We start from the raw sequence: 22054 nt of genomic DNA on the forward strand, positions 1-22054 counted from the left end.
GCTCTACCTGGCTAGCCTCTCCTCCACTGCTGACATTGCCTTGAGGCATTATATTGACCATACCTCATATCTTATCCTGTAGGACCTCACACATCTTATGTATATAGTAAAAATCTCCTCATCTTAAACTTCAGGATACTCTAAAAGCAGACTTTTTTTTTTTTTTTTTTTTTTGCTAATTCTATATCCCAGCATGTGGTTCAAATCTCATGTCATGCAACTCAGAGTTCTTCTCATGATAGTTGGAAAAGCTCCTTGTCCTTGTTTTTGTGTATTTCTCAAAGTATCTGTTTAAAGCTAGAAATTCTCTTTTCTCCCAGAGAGCAGAGGTGACTTCTCAGGGAAACCAGTCCATTTACACAGTAGCTCAGGGATCCTGGAGAGAGGGTTTCAAGAGGTTCAAAGTGAAAGCCTCAGTTTTTTTTAGAAACTATCCTTGGAATATCCAGAACATCACTTGAGCAATCTCTGATGATTAAGCAAATCATGAAGGCCAACTACAAATTAAAGGGAAAAGATATTGGACTCTAGTTTTTGATGGAAGAGTGATACAAGAATAACAAAATATAATAGCTACAAATATATGCTTTATTTTGAGAGAAATACTATCTCTTAGATGATAAGATTCAAAGGAAAATTTACAATTGGACATTTAATAAATGATATTTGATTATAGCAATGATTTTTCTGACTTTAGATGATTATAGAAAGTAGAAAGTATTGATTTTCCATAAAATATACATTCAGTTATTAAAATATTCAAACTTGAAAACAAGTCTCTACATAACCACCTTCTGATAACATGCTCAGCATTTCTTTTCTTCTCACTATAGAGACTGTAATCTTCTTGGGAACAGTTCATATTTCATTTTTATATCCCTAGCAATTGTTTGGTACATGGAAATGTCTCAATAAATGTTTGTTGAATCCAATTGGTCTTGGATTTTGAGGCTGATTGGGCCAGCTTACTGACTTCTCTGAATTTGTAGTGAAGGAGGATGAAATGCAGCTTGTTCTATGTTGAATTCAACAGGAGGTGTACTGGTGGATATATCAATTTATATGGCTCCAGGAAACATAGGCAATAGTGTCAATAAATATTCTTTCATGAAGTAGAATGTTTAAGAGATCATTCATTTAGTATAATTCCATGTCTGTGTTTCTGCAGGAACAGGATAGCAAATATTTTAGTTTATTTCTGGTAAGTTTTGGCTGTTTTGTAGGAAAGGGGAATGATTCTATGATGCCAATTTCCCTGTAGAGAAAAACCAAGCTAATAAGCATCAAGCCTGGGGAGGTAGTTCAGTGGTAGAATACCTGCCTAGCATGCCCAAGGCCCTGGATTCAATCTCCATTGCCGCAAAAGAGTCAATATCAAGAGTTTAAGTATTCTATCCAATTCACATTTTCACAACTTTTAATATGGTAAAGTAAATTAAAACATCCTTCAATCTTGGATGTAATTTGCTTCCTTAAACTGTGATCTGTTTCTTTGTTAATTTCAAATTTAAAGAACACTTGGCTGATGAAATTGTTATATAAATCAGAGGCCTGGTTGTTCAATGTATAATGTGAGAATCTCTGCTGCAATTCTCTTGCTGTGCTGCTGAGAGAATTCCAGAATTTTGATTGGATAGATGGGTATGTTTTGTTGTTTAATCCTGAGGCAATTTTATGAAATTTCACATTATTTACTAAATGTATTTATCTTTTTTTATGACTGTATTAGAAAAAAAAATAATCGTATCTTGTTTCCAAAAGTTCTATCTACTATATGTTTCTGTGGTATTAACTCATTTAGAAATTATTTTAATTATTCATTAAAACTTTATATCTTTTCATTTTATTACTATTAACTGACAGTGCTTGTTTTAGCTAGTTCAGAGAATTGAGGTTTAAAAATATTGCTATATATTTCCATGAAATACTTTTCAAAGGATTTCCTGTTCTTGGTTTTCAGACATTAAATCTAAGCCATTAGATGCTGCAATAACTCACCAAGGTCATTTAAGACAATAGTAGACCTGGGAAGATTATTACTATTTCATGATTCATTCTGCCTTTTCCTAGATCCTTCTAGTTCTGGTGTCTGCCTCTAAATATATTTTTCCACATTAATGAATTTAACAGACTCTTACATTTAATACTTTAATAGGCACAGTCTTTCCATTGGAGATTCACTATTCAACTGGTAATTTCTTTTAATTTTATGGTCATTATACTTACGTATAGTTAGTTATTGTTAAATTGTTTTTTTCACATATATGTACATAAACTTTACACATGTGTATTTCTTTCCAATTTTACACCCTTTTGTCTCCCCAACGCACATTACTCAATAATCAGAAATCACTTGGTTTTCTCCTGATTCTTTCCTTCCATTTGGAACCATTTTATTTCACTGTTCTGAAGTGGTGCAGTAAGAAAAAAAATGGCTGCCTTTTGTTTATTTCCTTGTACATTAGCATGATGACATCATCAAGGATATTAACTAGAATGTATACGTCTTTAAGAACCCAGAGGTATGCTGTAAGCTAGAAACACTGTTTTCTTTTTGCTTTTAATGCCCCAAGGTTTTGTAGCTTCAGCATAGCTCTTGTGTGCAGAGGGGAAAATAAATATAAGCATTTTGAAACAAATGCATTAAAGTGGTAGCATTTAAAACATATCTGAATAATTCTTTCAATGTTAAAAAAAACCCATTGTTTGACTTCTGAGACATTCTGGGTCAATGTTAACACCTCAAATAATATTATAAAGAAAACTATTAAATCATTGTGTTTCAAAACTGAGCTATTTAACCACATTTGCCTATTCTAGACTAAAACTACTTTTAAATTTTCAATTGATAAAATGTTTATATTATAATGTTTTTCAGAAAAATAATTTCTTATTGACCAAAGGCTTAAGTATGTGTATATATGTTTATATATATATATATTTTTTCAGTGTTTAAAGATTTATTACTGAATTATTTAGCCACCATTAAAATGCACTGTATATCTTACTATACAGAAAATTTACTTTCTGATCATTATTTATGGAGCTTCTGACTGTTTCTTCTGTGCTCTTTATTGCACTTTGCATGTATGCCATGCAAAATTTTCACTGAGACTTACATGCAACAACCTTTCAAATACCTATTCGTTTTAGGCAGATTATTAGAGTAATAAGAAATAGATGTTTTTCATTGCATTTTAATAACTAAACTTTTTTTTAAAAAATTTGGAAATTCACAATCCATTTTCAATTTTTAAGATATTAAGTTAGGTAATTTTAAAATATTTTTAGACAAATAATATGACAATTCACAGAAACACACATTGTAAATTTATTAATACAATATCTATGTAACAGAAAATTCCTGTAAATATTGAGAAGTCATCTCTGAAACTACTTGTTAGCACTGAAATCAGATAAGATAAACCAGATGCTTTATTGAAGTAAGCTGTCTAAAATAAGGTACTGCAATTTTAAGAATTAATATGAACCATATGTCCTTTAGATCTTTAACTTGAAATTTTCATTGTTCTTTTAAGTCAGCTGTTCTAGGAATGTGTCATCTTTTGAGAAGATAAATTAGTCATCTATCTCATTTACATACATCAATAAAAAGCACTCACTCTCTCATCTACCTTATCAAAAAGAATTAGTATATACATTTTTATTCATATATAGTGTGTTTCAATGATTGAAATTTTTATTGAGGAGATATTGAGGGAATCAGCTCTTATTCTTTTATAGGATTAAAAAAAACCTCCAAGAAAAAGAAATGCCAGCAATCAAAAGGTTAAAATGCCTTGTCAAATCATCCATTAGAGCTAGGCTCTTCAATAACATTTGTACAACAGTACTTTCAGAAAGCATAAGTAGAAAATAGCTTTTTACAAGTTCCCCTTCTTTAAAATATTATTCAGTTTCTATTAAAATAAAATCTAGTTAACTTTTTTGAATGCTTGCTTAAACATTTTTTACAATAATAATAATAATAAATCTTCTGCAGGGATTTCCATAAGTTGTGCTACATTATTGACTTAGAGCAGCTTCTTAATCTGTTATTTCTTCCTCCTAGTAGACCTCAGCTGATAAAAATATCCATAGACACAGCGGAGTCATTGGCACGCCTGGCTTTCTCAGACAAAACTCCATGTGATCACATATAGGCAGCCTCAGCGAGGCTGATGCTGTGCAGCAAGCAGTAGGTAATGAGTCTTTGTGCAGAGTGAAGCTCTTGTCGCTGAACAATAAAGCATATGGTACCAGCAATAAAACACAGGGCTGGGAAATTTAAGAAGATTCCGCTGAACCAGGAAGGACAGTGCCTTCCGTGATACTGGCACATATTATAAAATGATAATCAATTTATTTTGGATTCTAATGAATAAAGAGTGCAAGGACTAAGACTACAGCTATTTGAACAGGTCAGTGATTTCATCAATTTCTCCAACACTTCCTTATATTAGATTAAATTTAAATTAGGATAAGCTGATGTGTGTTTTGCCTTAAACAAAAACTTTGCAAGATATTCGTAATATGTATTATGAAGGATGCACTTGAATTGACCCAACATGTTTAAATTTTTGATGGAATTAGATAAAACAGAATAATGTCAATAGCATTATATTAAACTGAAAAGTTATTTATTCTATTTAAAAATTCATGACTAAGGAAAAATTCATCCAATAATTTTTAATCTTCTATGTATACAGAGATTATATAAAGCAGAATACTATTAATAAATAGCTCAAGTAAAAAGCTTCAAATTAATTTTTCCAGTATTAAAAATTCCTCATTGTAATAGTTTATCTCATATAAATTAGAGGATAAATCATTCAGAATTTATTGGTGTTTTTGAGTGTACTGGGAAAAGGTTTAAAATATTTAATTAAAAATTTTTTAAACAAGGAAATTTTGAAATCATTAAAATTTTACACTTTAGTAATGTTGTCTATTAATTTGTGTCTTTTATTTTCTGAATTATGTTTCTTTGACAATTGGAAAAGATTAGTGCATAAAACCTTATATTTCATAGGCATTATTCATTCACAAATGAAAGAAAACAAATTAGCTTAATTTTAAAAACAGAAATGGATTAATTATGTGATGATGCATATTTCTATTGGTTCACCATTTAGTAATGGAGAATATATGCTTTCAGGTATATTTATCAAAGTATGTACCTATGACCTTTATTTAGAAAATAACCACTACATAGGTTATAAGCTATAGAGAACTTTATGTTTCAGATAGAGAAATTACTGTGTGTAGGAAAACAAGGGAAGAAATAGTTCTAGCAAATAATAGCACAACACTGAAAATCTTTGCCAAAGACGGAGAAGCATTACTATTTTGTGAATTTTTAGATTTAAATACATAAACTTTGATTTACCTTTTTACTGGTGTATTCTTTTAAAGACATCTTGGGAACTAAATTCTTTACAATTAAATTTTGAACACCATTTAGGATGATGGTCTCTAAGGCACTTAAGCATATTTAGCATTTTGTGGAATTACTGTAGTGACTTCATGTATTTGTATGGTTCCTAACATAAATTTGTTGTTGTTAGATGCTGTTGAAACCACAACAAAAAAGAAATACCCATGGGTCTAATTGTATTCATAATACATATTTAATTTTTTAAAAAAAGCTATGTCTCCAAAAGAAAAGAAGTTAATGAAAATTTTAAATTGGCCTTCTACACATATTTAAATGAAGTATTTGACTATTTGGGTTTCCTTGGTTACCACAGTAGCTGCAGACAGCTTCTTAGGGTGGGAAGAGGGAAAGTAGTGAGAGCAGAACTCCGAATCAAATGCTAAATTTGTTTATCCATTAATAGAGGTGGGGGAATGAGATGCTGAAAGCCCAGTATAAACCGTGCCCACTCCCCATCGCATATCCCTGTTCTCCCGTGATTCAGGTACCTTGGCAGAACTGCAGTTCCACAATCCCTTACCCAGCATTCCGTTTCAGCTGCTGGAGGACTGCCTGAACCTTATGCAAATGAGACCAGCTCGCAGGCTTTGACTGCAGAAGCGAAAGGAGGGGGGCAGAAGGGAGTTCAAAGGTCACAGAGCTGGTGGAAAGCTGGATCAGTTGCCTGAAAAAAAAAAATGTATACTAGGCTTCTCTGCAGCAGGGTTTTGCAGCAGTTAAATGAAGTGTGCTTTATTTCTGAGACTGGAGATTTTACATCGTGTGTGCCGTAGTCATTTAAAGTGCATACAGGTATGGTGACATTTCGTGATGCGCCTGATTTTACTTCTGTTGAAAACACTGATGGGGATTGGCTGTTTAAATTCATTGTGACAACTGGCTGGGTGTTGTTGGTTTCCCGGCTTTCCTTAACTAGTTTATTCTTCATTTGTCTGTTTCTTAATGTTTTCTCTATTTGAAACTTGTTTTTTTTTTTGTGTGTGTGTGTGTGTTGTAGTTTTTGCTGTTCTGATGTAATAATTTCAGGTGAAAAAAAATTGGTTTGAGGCTCCTGAATAATTCCTTTTTGGTATAAGTTTTTGATTGTAGAGAGCTGTTTGAGTTGAAACATTTAAATAAATAACAAGACTTTCAATTTTTAGTAGATTTTCACATTTTCTAAGACATGTATTTTAAATAAGAACTGAATTCTTAGCCTAAAATTCTTGTGAGGTTATCTGGAATTAAATAATGGAGTTCTTTTGTTCATATTCTACACAACATCATAAGGGACAGTTTTGATAAATTATATTTTCATTTCATGTTAAGAGCAGGTTTGGTTTTGAGAGATTTTGTTCCATGTTTTTATTGCTAAACAGCTTATCAGAGAAGTATTTCTTATTTCTGGGTTGGAGACCTAAAATCCTTCTTTGCTTTTTCTTATTGTTATTAATGCTCTTTGGGACTTTTCAGACAATTCTGTTTGATTCAACATGTTCAACTTCCTATAACTTCTCTTTTCATTTAACTCTGGATTGTAAAGTGATCCTCATAAATATCACAGACAGGACAAAAGTCCTTTTTTTTTTCCCCAGGCACTAAATATCACACTTTTGTAAAATGTGTGATTACATCATAGAAAAAGCCTGTCCTGCACCAAACAAATGTGTACTCACTTTGATTGTTCATATTACGTTTTGATTTCCCAAACATATTTTTATATAAACTTAAAGCAGCATTATCCAACTGTGTTTATTCATATCATTAAAAATTCAAATATATCAATTTATCAGTTGCAATGTTTATGAGAAAAAAATATAATTTTCATTTGCATCAAGCAAGTGTGCACTTATCTATATTACTTGTTATATGTGTATGAAAATATGTTGGAAAGATGAAAAGGCAGAATAGTATTTAGTCATGAAGTTATTGCTTTATGCTTTTATATTTGCACAATGTATTTAAAACTGCATTTTATGAAGAACTACTGCATATTTAGATAAACTGAAATACTTTTTTTTGTACCGAAAAAGAGGGGGCTGATTTTATTTTAGTGATTAAGATGTGCTAGTTTGGCAACAATATCTTGTATTTTAAATGGAAGAGAGTTCAACAGGGGTGGAGGGGTGGGGGTAGGGGCTAAAACAGGAGGATGACCATTTAAAACAATGGAGGACAATTATTTCAAATATTTAAGAAATTCACTTTGTAATGGTTATTCATTCCCAGATTCTCACTCTTTATCACTTTAGGGGACATTAGGACATTTTTCCAGGGTCTTGAGTTAACTTAGGAAAAGGAATTCAGATTTTGTGTGTTTCTTAAAAATGCAGCAACTGACATTTTTTTCTAAATTCTTTTTCTTTTGAAACTTTCAAGGAAATATGTTTCTGATAAATTGTTTCCTTGTTCAGTTGATCAGAATATGTTGACCTCTGGTCCAAACAATATTTGTAGATTTTGCCATCATATATACTATTGTGATTTATATGCATATATATACATATCTGTATTTATATACTATATAATATGTATTATATGTATATTATACAATATTACATATGTATAATATAGTCAAGTAGACAAATAAGATATTTAAAACTGTTCAATTTAACTCAACAAATTTTAATTTAATTTTTTCTTTACTTTGGGCATTACCTATACTTTGTGTATTTTAACCTGTGTGTGTGTGTGTGTGTGTGTGTGTGTGTGTGTGTGTGGCAGAATAGAGGAAATAACAGAGGTTAATAGTCATTCAGGCAGTCTAATACTTTTAATTTTGTAAATTCAACCTCTATCAGTAAGCACACCCTGAACATAGAAATAAACGGAGTAAGAGCAAGAAAAGGAGAGCCCATGAAAATTCTTAGAGAAAACGTGATAATAGATAAATGTGAAATAAAGAGAATTGTTGTGCTTCTGTGAGCCATGAGAGAGCTATATATGTCCTGCAGCTAATTTATAGCTTTGAATATCCTGGATAATTTATGTCTCTATGCAAATTCACTCAAAACTTTGAAGTCTTTTTGCATTAGCTCAAGCCATACTACTTTCATACAAATCTCAGCAGCTTGCTCATAGTAAGCTTGTGGTCTGGGAAGCTAAATGCATATAGAAAAATGTATTTATGTAAATACAATTCAAATCAAATTTGAAAGTAAAAGTAAATAGAGTAATCTAAAGACAAATCCTTGGGGATGTGTCATTAGCATACTTAAAGAAATAGTGTTATATCAGACTTCAAAGCAATTTTAAGGATTTTTCAAAACTGAATTCCCTGCTTTCTGATTACCAGTCTGCCTTTGTCGTCATTTAAAACTAGAGACCATATTGTAGGCTTGGAAAAGATTTTTAGGGCAAACATGTTGTACTCAGTCTAGCAGCATGGAACATAGTTGAAAATCTACAAATAACTATTGTCACCTCAAAATTGGTTGTGTAGGCCTTCAGTTGGATTATCACTCTGTCCTGAACTTATGGAACCTATGAAAGAGAAAAAATTAAATGACCTGTAACATAAATAAGGAAAGGCTCAAAATAATTATTGAGTATTCAAAATAGTCACTTTATTTTACCAAGGCATTTCCTAAGAAGCAATCAAAGCAAGTAATGGCCTTTTGGTTGCCTACACTAAAATTTAAGTGAAATTTTGTCAATTTTGTTGATAAATATAAATAAAATAAGACTGCCAAAATATTTTAAGGATCTAATTAGACTTATAGTGTACTATAATGATTATAGTCTAGTAGAGCTGGAAAAATAATTTATACAATATAAGATAGTTTTCTAGTAGCTAAAGTTTATAACTTTAAATGCTAATAGTTTTCATGGGAGCAAGATATAGTGCACATCATTCAGCCTTGTTGAGCAAAGTGGAAATTAATTTATGGCTTTTTTGTTATGGCAGAATCATATTCTCACAATTTTATTCACCTATTGCAAAATGTAAAACTCTTCTCCACTGGTTCTCCCTTCCAAATAACCTTGTACTCTTATGTTTTTTTATATATAAGTTGATATGCTTTATATTATTTTATTGACTCCTTTCTCATGTGAATATTTATTAATTTTAGCATAGTAATTGCTCTTTGTCTGAAAGCAATTAAAAAACCAATTAAAAACCAATTTTGTGATCTTTGTTTTGCATTAAATTATAAATTATTTAGACTTTGCTGGGCAAAAGGAAAAAGACAAACATGCCTTCATGCTTCTCTTATATACTGAACTTATGACCATATATATGCATGCATATATATATATATAGTCACTATATATATAGTAAGCATTGGAACATAGAAAATGAGCAAAATTTATTTTTAGTTTATTTTTATGTTCCGAATACTGAAAATCATTTGAATTTCAGATAAATGAGAAATTATTCTTATTGCTATACTAAGAATCCATCATATTAAACAGTTAACACTCATTTGCAATTATATTCAATAGGGAAATGACAAATTTCTTAACGAGTATACAACTGAGAACATAGAGAACAACTCTATGGTGTCATTTGATTTATCAGTGGTTATAGATATACCTATTTTTGCCAGTTTTAGGATTGTTTGTAGCCTGTCTCATTCCCAAAGCCTGGTGTCAAATTTACTGCCTTCCCCTTGTATGCTACATAGAAAGAATCTGCTTGGGTAATCTTATCTCTATGCAAGTTTACAAATCCACATATTTATTCAAGATGCATCTATATGCATATATATTATCTCTTATCAGATTTCATACAAGAAATGAAAGCAGACAATGAACCATCAGTCCTCTTTTTTTTGCAAATTCACTCCCCATAATGCCATGATGTCTTGTAATACATAAGGTAGCTGATACTATTTTAGAAGTTATTCTAAAGAACTTTGAAGATCTAAAGGAATGCTGGTTCCATGAACTAAGTGTTGAAAGATACTGCAGAATGACACCTCGTTCAAAATTGTTGGGGGAATAGCTTCCCCTTCTGATCTTCTTTTGAATTATCAGCGTGACAAAATTCCTACTTTAACAAACCTGAGTAATTTTATTTAGTAAAATAAGAAACTTGTAAGTTCCTTTCATGACAACTCATGAAACCAGAAAAATATCATATAGCACTATATGTTGTTTTCTTCATAGGCAGGTCTTTTTATCATATAGTTGATTGTGTGTTGTTTAAGTCCACATTGCAGAGTGTGAAGAGCAGCAGAAAGTTCAGGGTAAATCCCAACCCTAGTGTCATTTTCAAGATGTGTTTTGTTGGTGTTGGACATAGTGTTTGAAATCTTTAAGCCTCATCTTCTTCACCTGCAAAATGATAATAATAGTCCATGAGGGGGTCTTTGTGAAAATGGAATGGTAGGATGCATGTCTGGCACATGATTAAAGCATTTGTAAACTGTAGCTAATAATAATATTTTTCAATCCTTAGGAATTGATTCCCTGGTGCTGATATGCAAGTTCAGCCCAAGTTTATAGTCATGGAGAATCCTGATTGAACATTTTAGATTTCAGCAGATGAAGAAGAGCTCTCCCGCACCACCCCCAAAATAGAAGCCTATCATGAGTTCACTGAAGGTCATATAGTCATATATAAGTAATATTGAGCAGTTGATGCCTAGAATTCACGTTAGGCAAATCAAGAGGGCTCTTACCAAGGTCATCAAGGTTCAGTTTCCATGCAGCTAGGTTAGTTACCACGAATGTCTCCAACTAGAAGCACAATCTCCAAAAAAGTCCTCAGATACCATAGTAAAATGTAACTTTCTGAATTTTTAAATTTTATATCCTTTATGATTTTCAAATTTCCATCTTTACACTACCACTTTTAAAAAATATTTTTCAGTTGTAGATGGACACAATACCATTTATTTATTTATTTATTTATTTATTTATTTATTTATTTATTTATTTTTATGTGGGGCTAAGGATGGAACCCAGTGCCTTATACTTCCTAGGAAAGCTCTCTACCACTGAGGCACACATCCAGCCCCTGTACTACCATTTTTTTCATGTTAACTTTGTACAGCTAAGGCAGTAGTTGTTCATTTCTGCTCCACCCACAGTTTTTGTCTTATCTCTAGACAAAGAGCTTTCTTATTACAAGGGAAGCCTGGCACATATTAGGTTTTACCTAATGACGTAAAATGCTGATTTGTTTGATCATGAAAGGATCTTTATGCCACAGATTAACTTCTGTTTTAAACTTCCCATGAATCATGATGTTTAGCAATATTATGCATCAACTGACTTGGACACAAGGTTTCTTCAAAAGAAATTTAGACTAGTGTATTTGCATTTTTAACTTGTAAATTATTTGACAAATATACTTTGGTAATATTTTAGATAAACTGAAGGAATATCAGGACTTTGTATTTCTGGAAACCGTTTGAAGGGCAAAACTTCTTAAAATATTGGTCAGCTTTTAAAAAAGATTTTATGACTTTTGCATGACTTACTTTTATTGCAAACAAGTTTAAATTTGTGTTAGTAGGGTGTTCACTGAGACTTGAAAATCCAGAAATTTAATCTTACACTATGTGTTATTTTTATTAATTGTTGCTTAATTCAATGTCACTGCAGGTTGAATAACTCTTTTCTTTGCCTAAAATAGTAAAAATTTAAGTCTTCCCATAGGTGGTGATTTATCTTAAATAATGTCCAAGGTAGATTTTCCTATTTGTTCTAAATTTTAAAATCTCAATTCCCTGTGCGCTCTTTTTGGAGAGATCCCAGTGCTTAAAAGGGTATGGTTCTAAATCTCACCCTTATTTTCTTCCTTTGTCCACTTTAAAATGCTTTATGAAGGAATTTTTTTTTTAAGTTCCCTTCTTTTACACGAGTCTGATGATTCTGCTGAAGGAAAGGGGTCTCATATCTCTTAAATACCCTTTGATCTACACTGTTAGTCTATATTTTCATTCAACCAGAGTCCTTCTAAAACACTGAACAGAAACTTTAAGTGCTGCAATAATAATAATTCTAAATTTGTCCATGTCTTTATGGTCTTTTTTTTCCCTTAAAAAGTGGTAAGTTGCCAATTGATCAAGAGATTAGGCTAAGTACTGTTCTTTAGACTTAAATAGCAAGCATATAAATTTAATTTTTCATTGACTTCACTTGGTGCTTTCATTGTTAGAATGGGAAAAATAAGCTTAAAAGAGGCACTTGATCAATTTTCAACAGTTTTAAAAGCCTTATCAGGTTTTGATTTGTTTTCTCAACTTTTGCTACTAAAAGGGCATCGTAAAAGTTAGCTTTAAGGGAGGACTACTGTTGATTCATCAACCAATATCAAGTGAATTGTATTTTTTTTTTTGTGAAATATCAAATGATGATCAATGTTCAGGACCAAGAGGTATCAAAAACCAGATTCTGACTTCCTTACATACATGAATGTGAATTTCAACGGCACACAAGCTTAGGTCACACAGCGAGCTTCTAAGGTGCCTAGCGAAGTTTGGGGGGAACCCTTTTATCCTTAGCAAGAGGAATAGCCAGCCACCCCTTTGTCAGCAGGACATAAGTCAGTTTAGTTTTGCAGTGTGCATGCAGTGGAGGGAACGGGCATGAACACCATGCATCCATGCTTATACAGAGGTCATAGTTTTATTTTGTTATTTTTATTTTTGGTACCAGGGATTGAACTCAGGGGTGCTTAATGACTGAGCCTCATCCTCAGGCCTTTTTATTGACTTGCTAAGTTGCTTAGGGCCTTGCTAACTTGCTAAGCATAATTGTATGGTTCTTCCAACAAATTCTCCCAGCAAGCATAAAGCACTTGAAAACTGTGATGACAAAGTTCTATTCCAATGACCTTGATAGGTAAGAGCATCACTTCAATCAGCAATGGGCTTAAGGCCCAGGAAACACCAGTGTTGGGATGGAGCCTCAGAACAAAAGCTTTTCTTCTTCAGCTTAACTCAGGATGGGAAGTAATTCTGATGCTTCTTCCAGTTGTTTCACCAAATTCAAATGCTGAGGTGAGAGCCAGAAAGACAGATTGATGAAAACACTGGCGAGCAGATCATCTGTGATAGTACATAGGAAAAGCTTGACTGGTAATAGTGAGTGCATTTGCAATGTCAGATCATCCGCTGGCCTGTCCACTGGGCCAGACACAGGAGGCAGAGAGCAGTGGCTCAATCAATGATGGTATGTAGGTTTTATTCCAATATTTAAGAAAGGAGAATTCAGTTAAAAGAAAAAAAATCAAGACACGTAACATTTTATTTATTTATTTATCTATCTATTTGTACCAGGGATTGAACCTAGGGGTATCTAACCACTGAGGCATATCCCTAGCCCTTTTTTTATTTTTTATTTTGAGATATGTTCTTGCTAAGTTGCTGAGGCTGATTTTCAACTTGTGATCTTCTTGCCTCAGCCTTTTAAGCTGCTTGTATTACAGGCATGTGCCACCACACCCAAATTATTTTTATTCCTATGGGTAATATCTTTAGTTACCCAAATGTTATTAAGTATGTGAATAAATTTTTAACCAAGTTAGTTTATATTAAATCCTTTTAATATCCAATTTTAAACCATATTTTTGAGTAATCTATGATGTTCTACTCTTACACTATTATGTTAATCAAACATTGACTACAGTCAAAGTTTCTGCCAAATAAAATAATCATTGTCTAAACATTTCCCCTTTTAAAAGAAATGATTTTGGCAGGTTTCATAACATCTGAACAATTCTTGATTTTTTTTTTCTCCCAAGGACTTTGACTCAGTTCAATAAGCTTTTCTTTGTTCAGTACTTAAACACATTCTTTCCCTTCTTCTGATTTATTGAACTATCATATTTGTACAGTGGCCTACACATTTGGGGGCTCAACAAAGTTAAAGAACACCTCTTCAATGCTGAGTATTTTGTGGCATTATATTTCTCTGACATCTTCATAGTTAAAATAAACTTGATGTGTCATTTAAAAGACCCTCCCATTTACTTTGCTCTATGATTTTTCCCAGTGTTTCATTTAAACCCTTTTGTATTATACTTGCATTTTTACATTTATTTTACTAGCATAAAACCTATAAACCAGGAGAAATACAGGACAAGAGACTATAATGTAAGGGGATGGAAAAGATGAAGGCAACTTAAATTTCTCGAGATCTGCTATGAGCCAGTTACTTTACAATCAATTCTCCCATTGATTTTTCACAACAATCTTGCCAATGTCATCCTCATTTTATGGTTAAAATTTCAGAGATTAATACTTCATCAAAGATTCTCAGCAAGCCGGGATTAGAACTCAGAGTATCTCTACACTATGCCCCCTCCCCTTGGGATTTTTTTTTTTTCAGAAAATCAAAAGTGATAACTGCAATGCACAATATTTTTATTAAAAGAAAAAAATACATAAGTGTGTGTGGGGGGAATGCTTTTTCCAAAGCAATATTTACTGTAAATTTTTATTAGAATGTAAGCTGTTGTTTCTAGGAGACTCAAACAATTACAACTAAAAGAGGGGAAAAAAAAGGGCTTTAACATTTATCACTCTACACATTCTGAGAATGCTTCTGTATTTTTCCATTAAAATAAATTAAAAAGGTATCTTCTTTCACAATGATAGGGCCATTTTTACCTAGATCCATTTGGCAAGACAGCAGCATATCTGCCGCCAAGAGGAGAGGGATTTGGCACTGATTGTACAAGGTAAAATCCTGCAAGGTATTTCCATGGGACACCACCAGCATGAAAACTACTGCTGGTGGGTTGCCAGTGTGAGCCATGGAAGTTGCCCAAGTGCGCCTCTCTTGTCCAGGTGTCTGTTTAAGCCAAGAACCTTGGGAGCACTCCTGCCTAATAAGTAATTTTGTTGGAGAAATAATGATTGTAGGGTTCCCCAATGATGGATGAGTTCTTCATGCCAGAATTACTCGTGACTTTGAGTAAAGTTTTGAGAATGTGATGAAAGAAAAGAATGCTTTGCCCAGAAAAGAAAGTGCACGTAGCACACAACTATGTCATCTATTCATGGCTAAGAAGCTTGCTCTGGCAATGAGACCATATCCCCGGCTTTAATGGATAGTCAGAGTTTGAGGAAATGATTCACTGTGAACACATTAGTTCAAAGCAACAAAGGAATTTGAGAATCTGTGGTCTCCATTCCCTTTCTCACCAGGTTCCCCCGCTTTCTAGGACATTAATTTTTGCAGCAGTTTTGTTATTTTCATTTGGCATGTGTGCCAAATGGCCTATGGCATCTCCTGGGAGCATTCCCTACCAATTTCGTCATTACTCTCTGGAGTGCCACATACTATTCTTAGAACAACTACAAAAAAACCCTGCCTGGTCTCTAACTTTGTGGTTTGAAACAGGAATGGTTCTAGGTTGAGAACCACACCTACATCTTCCCAAACATTGTCTACCCTTGCTGAAAAACGGTCACTTTGCTCATTCCATTTATAATAATTACAAGTCAACATTTTGTGATCGCCTACTATGGGCCAAACACTTTGTAACTAATCTCTGTAACCTTCCCTCAAATGCTGCAGGATATTTTAACAAAGCAAACTGAGCTTTAAGAAGTCTAGTTCATTTGTTCAAGAATTCAGGGCTAGGTCCTGTCCTTCTCTGAGAAATACTCCCTGATCACCATACTGGGTTTTAGGTGATCTCTCTGCATCACAGAACCTGTTCCCTCTGTTTATCACCACCTATTATTACAATTGATGCTTTACCTGTTGTTTTGTTCACATTTGATTGTCAAGTTCTCTGAAGACAATAAATATTCCAGTGTTTGTTCAGTAAATGTGTGGTTGTATTTGGGTCAGCCATTAACAAGTCACATAATTTTAAGTAAGAGGATTATTTCTCAGAGTGTCAGTTTTCACTTTTTTTTTTTTTTTTTGTACCAGGGATTGAACTCAGGGCACTTAACTACTGTGCCACATTTCCAGCCCTATTTTTTCTTTTTCTAAAAAAGTCTTCTCTTTAGAGACAGGGTCTTACTAAGTTGCTTAGGATATCGCTAAATTGCTGAGGGTGGCTTTGACCTCTTGATCCCTCCTCCTGGCTTAGTCTCCCGAGCTGCTGGGATTACAGGTATATGTCACCATGACTGGCTTCAGTTTCTACTTCTATTAAAATAAAAGACAGGACATAACTAGTAAAACGAGGCTCTGATGCGAAGTAGTCCACACCATCTGGGAATGAACAAAAAATGCCATGACCTCGCTGGGTATCATGGCACACACCTGTAATCTCAGCAGCTCTGGAGGCTGAGGCAAGAGGATCGGAAGTTCAAGGCCAGCCTCAGCAATTTAGGAAAACCCTAAGCAACTTAGTGTTGTGTTGTAATAAAAGTTGTTTTTTAAGATGCCTCTTGAGCAGATGCTATATCACAGAATTGGAAGGATGTTTGTTACTGATCTTTGCAGTCAAAAGTTACTTTTGCTTTGTTTATAGAATTAGCAATGAAAAAGGATAAATCATTTTCCCAGGTAAAAAATAAATAGGGGAGGGGTTGGGGATATAGCTCCATTGGTAACAGTGCTTGCCTCATGCACAATCCCCACCACCAAAAAAATAAAAATAAAAGTAAATAGAGAGTTCTGAATGCTTCCCATCTTACTGAGAAAATTTTTCCTAACAATTATCCAGGCACTGAAAAGCTATATAGAATAAGGAACTACCAGATCAAATTAACCTGGATCTCCTAGTTTACCAACTCTTCATTTATCAGGTCAGAAAAGACAGCATCCCACTAGAGGTACCATCCCATTACCATGGAAGGAAATATTTACCAGGCCAAAGTTACTTCCTTTGAAGTCCATTCCTTCCTGCCTCAATGGTAGGCTGGCAAGCCCTTACTTTATTTGTTTACCATGAATTACCCTAGTGAACTGACATCTTTTATTTACTGGGTTTCATCTGTTGGTAAAGGACAGACATTCAGTGTTCATTTCATGACTCCCAACCAGTAGGTGTTTTTTTTCTGTGTAGATGTTTTTCCTGACTGCATATTCAGTTAACTTTCTCACAAGGACCAATGGGGATTGTCAGATAAAATGCTAAATGTTAGGTTAAGTTTTAATTTCATGTAGACAAAAAATAGTTTTAGTACATCTATGAAATGTCATTTATTTCTTTTTCTCTGAGAGTCAAATTTAATTAGTTGTCCTATATTATTATTATTATTATTATTATTTTTTGCTGAAGCTGTCAATTCTCAAATGGTATTTTTTTTTTTTGAGGTACTGGGCATTGAACCCAGGTTGCTTTATGACTGAGCTACACTCCCAGTCCTTTTTTTTTTTTTTTTTTTTTTGTTTTGAGATAGGGTCTTGCTAAATTGCCCTGGCTGTCCTTGAACTGAGCCTCCTTGAGTAACTGGGATTAGAGACATATACCACTATGTCCTACTCCCGTGGTTCTTTTGCAAATCAGATAACCTGATCCTCAGAGTTGGGGGACTTATGATATTCTTTTTAGATATACATGAGAGTAGAGTGTGTTTTTACAAATTATACATACCTGGCATGTAACCTCCTATTCATGTGGTTATACATGATGTGGAGTATCGTATTCTCAAGGTGTATTTTCTCTAGTCCTTTCTTTACAATAGATAACAAAACAGTAGGAAACAGGAAGAGATTGTGAGAAGGAAGGATTAAAGATTAGTTGAACATAGGTAGGATTGTAAGAACTCTGAGTTACCTGTGACAGTTCTGAAATTTTAACAAGATTCCCACATACACCCAAAGTTTAGCTTCAACCATTCTTCTAAATATGTTCAACTATATGTTTTGTCTATCTTCTTGATTTGGTGTGTTTAGCCAACTTCTCCCTTATCTTCCCCTTTCATCCTTTTGGCTTCTGATACGTTCTCCTTGGATCTCACCATTCTCTTTATTGTCTTAATATACCAGAATAAATGAAATGAAATAATTGGACACAGACTCATAGAAAACCTAGTGTTCTGAGCAGATTTTTTTAAATAAGACAATTCAGGAGCTTCTGAGTTTTGGTTATATCTAATACAAATATGGAATAAAATGGCATGTGAATGAAAAACAACATTAATAAGAATATTTGTTAGTGTTTTAAGATAAAGTAGTTCTCAATTAAATTTGGCAATAAACAAGGGAGTGTTAGTGCAGAGAAAGGGGATTCCCAAGCTGAGAATCTGGTCACATGGTAAACTCATAAGCTGTAGCAAAAATGAGGAAATAAGATTTACTGGGTAAAGAGAGGATGTTGGCTTTGAAATAAAATGGAATTTGTTACAGCTTATGAGTTAGATTCTCTAGGGTCCTACCTACTCGGCGGGGGGTGGGGGGGTGGCCTCCTTGTTCCCAATGTTTACCTGTCTGCCCTGCCCAAACAGTTAAATGATCAAGAGGCAGATGTCTGATCCATTAGAAGCCAAAATTTGCTCAGCCCTTAGAACGTTAAACTTTAGCTGAGACATCCAGAGAATTTATGGGAGTACAGACATGTTAACAGCAGAAACATTTGATTAGTCAGAGGAGACAGATCAGTGAAGATCATGACTTCTGACTACCTGGAGCTTTCAGTCCAACAGGGAAAACAGACATGATAAAGTGTGAAAAATGAAACTTCATTCATTCATTGAACAAATATTTATTGAGCACTTACTATGCATAAGCGCACCATTCTAGGCAGGGAAGACAAAGATCCCTGCTATTCATCTTTCCATACAGGATAGAAACAATAAGTAATAAACATAGAAGCACATAAAAATAATATGAACTTAAAAGAGGATAGATACTATGGAAATAAAAGTTTAAAGGAGATCAGAAGGAAAATTATATGAAATGACCTAAAGGCCAGAGAAAAATGGCAGATTGGAGAAACTGAAAGATTATTACAGCTGAAATATGAACAAGGCCAGGGGCTCCAAATGCGTGTGAAGAGGTTAGCCAAGCTAGATTGTTAAGGACTTCCTAAGGCATTTTGAGGATTTGATCCTTATCCTAAGGCAATCCAAAGCCACTTAAGGATTTTAAACTATAGACTGATGTGATCACATTTGCACTTTAAATTTATCATTCTGCCTGCAACCTGGAAAACACGTTGGGAAGCTCACAACAGTGGGCAGGAGAGATGGGTTAGGAGGCTCTTACCCTCATCCAAGCGAGACAAAAGTGTCCTTGCCTAGCTTGTGTTTCCTGAGTCAGACAATGGTTGCGTTGATAAAATAGCTGCTATCTGTCACAGACATTCAGCTTCTCATATTTAGAATAAGGTCATACCCATTGTTATGGTTTAGATTTGAGGTGTCGCCTGAAAGCTCCTGTGTGAGACAATGCGGGAAATGTTCAGATGTGAATTGACTCAGTTGTAAGCGCTGTAACCTAATTAGTGGATTGATCCGTTTGATGAATTCATAATTTAAATGGATTAATAGTTGGTAAGTGTAGGCTGGTAGAGTGTGCCTCAACCTCTGAAACCATGAGCCAAAATAAACTTCCCATCCTTTTGGTCACAGTGAAGAAAAGCTGACTGATATACCTGGCAAATTTTCTTTGGCTTTTGATGTGACATAAAGACAATTGGAAATGTCCACTCCCTTTTCATTGGTTTTATATCTAGTAAGTTTAATTATGCCTCCTCATCTTTAGGAAGAAAAATGTAATATGAGGTATTTCAGGAGCTGTGGCAACCATTGTCCTTGCTGGAGTTTACCTTTACCCAGACGTGAATTGCCACTCTCAAGTTCTGAGAGAGCTAAAACAGAACACAGGTAAACAAGGCATGCATTGCTTTATTAACAGGGTCTTCGTGCTAAATCCTCATACTTTTTCTCCTAATAAGATGGTTCAGTCAGTGTAGGAGAAACCATATATTCCTTTCCCACTCTTCTAATAAGTTGATTAAAGTTATATACTGGTAAGCCGTGGGCTATTTGGCTTCTTGTTTTATGATGATATTTTGAGATTCTCATATAGTATTCTTAAAAGGCAGGGACACTAGGCAGGTGTCTTGCCTCATTGCTGCACAAGCAATTTAGCATTTTTGCAGTTTCATAAGTCCATGGAAAGGTTAATCCTCCCCAGCAGTTTTCCCAGTGTTTGACTTCTATCTTGGGTACTGCTCCCACCTTAAGAAACTAGTTCCTAATGTCATTTGTCCAGGATCTAGCACAGGTTCTTTCAGTTCTAGACAACCAGACAGAAATTACATGCAACCTTCAACTCCATTGCTTCAGATCTTGCCTCACCCACATAACAAAGGGGGAGAAAAAGACTTTTCAGTTCTCATTACCATCTCTACCAAAATTCCCCTTTCATTCTTGAGGATGTGGAAAAGGGAGGGGAGGACTAAGAACCTCCTTCTGTGATGTTGGGACCTGGTTCCCTGTAGCCCAGTTGAATGTCCTTGATTCTTGAGAAATCTTCTTTTCCTAGGGATGCTGGAGGGAAGGAGAATGGAGCTTAGGAAGGACGTGGCTTTTAACTGTTCCCATTGGAATCTCTTATTACCAAAATGTACTTTTTAAACATAGGTTTCCATCTTGTATTACTTTGTGTCTTGGAGTCTCTCCCTCGTGAATTACTTTGCATCTTGTTTGAAGTGAATCATTTTAAAATTTATATCCTGTCCTACTTCTATTTCAAGACTTTACTTAAAATATCTTTTTTTTCCTCTTCACCCTGCTCAGATTTGCATGAACATTTTATGCATTTCACACTCTTTAAAATGAAGAAAATAATATGCTAATCTGAATAGTCATAAAATCAAACTCAGAATATTGGATTTGATTTCCAGCAGAGTGGACAATTTCTATTGCTCTCTGCTATTTCTATTGTTTCTGTAACAATTAGGAAGAAGACGTGGACTAATGCAATAAAGGAGTAGAACACAAATTTGGAAATATTCTCTATTTGATGGAGCCCAGCAGAGTGGGTACTTGCTCCTTGAGGGCAGGTAACTTGCTTTAACTCCCTTTGTATCCACTACTCCACTCAAGGAGTTAATCACATATATAGGAGTTACACACTGTATATAGATGAATCAAAACTAAGATAAATAGTTAGGATACATATAATACTATGCTTAATTTTACTAGAAATCCCATTAGGGATGGCCAAAGAAGATATTTTTGACTAGAAATTGAGTGGAGTGGTGGGGTTATATGTATTTATCTAGCATTAGTGTGTGGACACAATCATGGAAAGTGAAATCCAGGAAGGGAGGTACTGTAGCACTGACTAGAATTCAGACAAATGGTCCTCACATCCAAGTATGCATCAAAATCCCCTGATTTGGTACTTCACAAGGTACAGAGAGTGCTAAGCCCTACTTCCTGGAAATCTCCAATTTAGTTTTTCTGGGTGGGGATTGACAATTTTCATATATCCATCTCCCTTCTGGGGAATAACTGCTGCTACTGATCGAGGGAGCACATTTTGAAAACTACTAAACCAGACCTTGAAGATTTGGCTCAGCTCATACAATGTGAAGAGGCTGCTTGCTCTGTGATTTGCTCAGAGAAGGGATGAGTTTCTAGATTTCAGAGAGCAGTACTGAGATAATGGAACTAGGTGGATAGTTTTAAGGGAATAGTTTAAGGGCCTTGCTTCCTCTTGATCTATAGGACTGAAAACTGTACTCTAGCAGCAAAAGAGAATGGCTTGGAGAATCCAGATGATAGTTAAAGTCAGCTGACAAATGAGGTGGATAAACAG

At 34.2% G+C, this 22054-nt stretch overlaps 1 protein-coding gene across 5 annotated transcripts in view; it reads left to right on the forward strand.

The window, feature by feature from the left end:
* Csrnp3 (cysteine and serine rich nuclear protein 3) overlaps positions 1-22054 on the forward strand; it is a 187465-nt gene that overhangs the window by 85273 nt on the left and 80138 nt on the right. The window contains exon 1 of one of the 5 annotated variants that reach the window (XM_078017520.1): positions 4147-4421. The exons of 3 other annotated variants lie outside the window; for them this stretch is intronic. The gene's annotated coding sequence lies outside the window, so the exon portion shown is untranslated. Of the gene's footprint in view, positions 1-4146; positions 4422-6007; positions 6230-22054 lie in introns of those variants that run through there. One more of the 5 variants, XM_078017519.1, reaches the window with a different exon arrangement.

Source organism: Ictidomys tridecemlineatus, chromosome 7 (genome assembly GCF_052094955.1).
Source record: "Ictidomys tridecemlineatus isolate mIctTri1 chromosome 7, mIctTri1.hap1, whole genome shotgun sequence".
Taxonomy (NCBI): Eukaryota; Metazoa; Chordata; class Mammalia; order Rodentia; family Sciuridae; genus Ictidomys; species Ictidomys tridecemlineatus.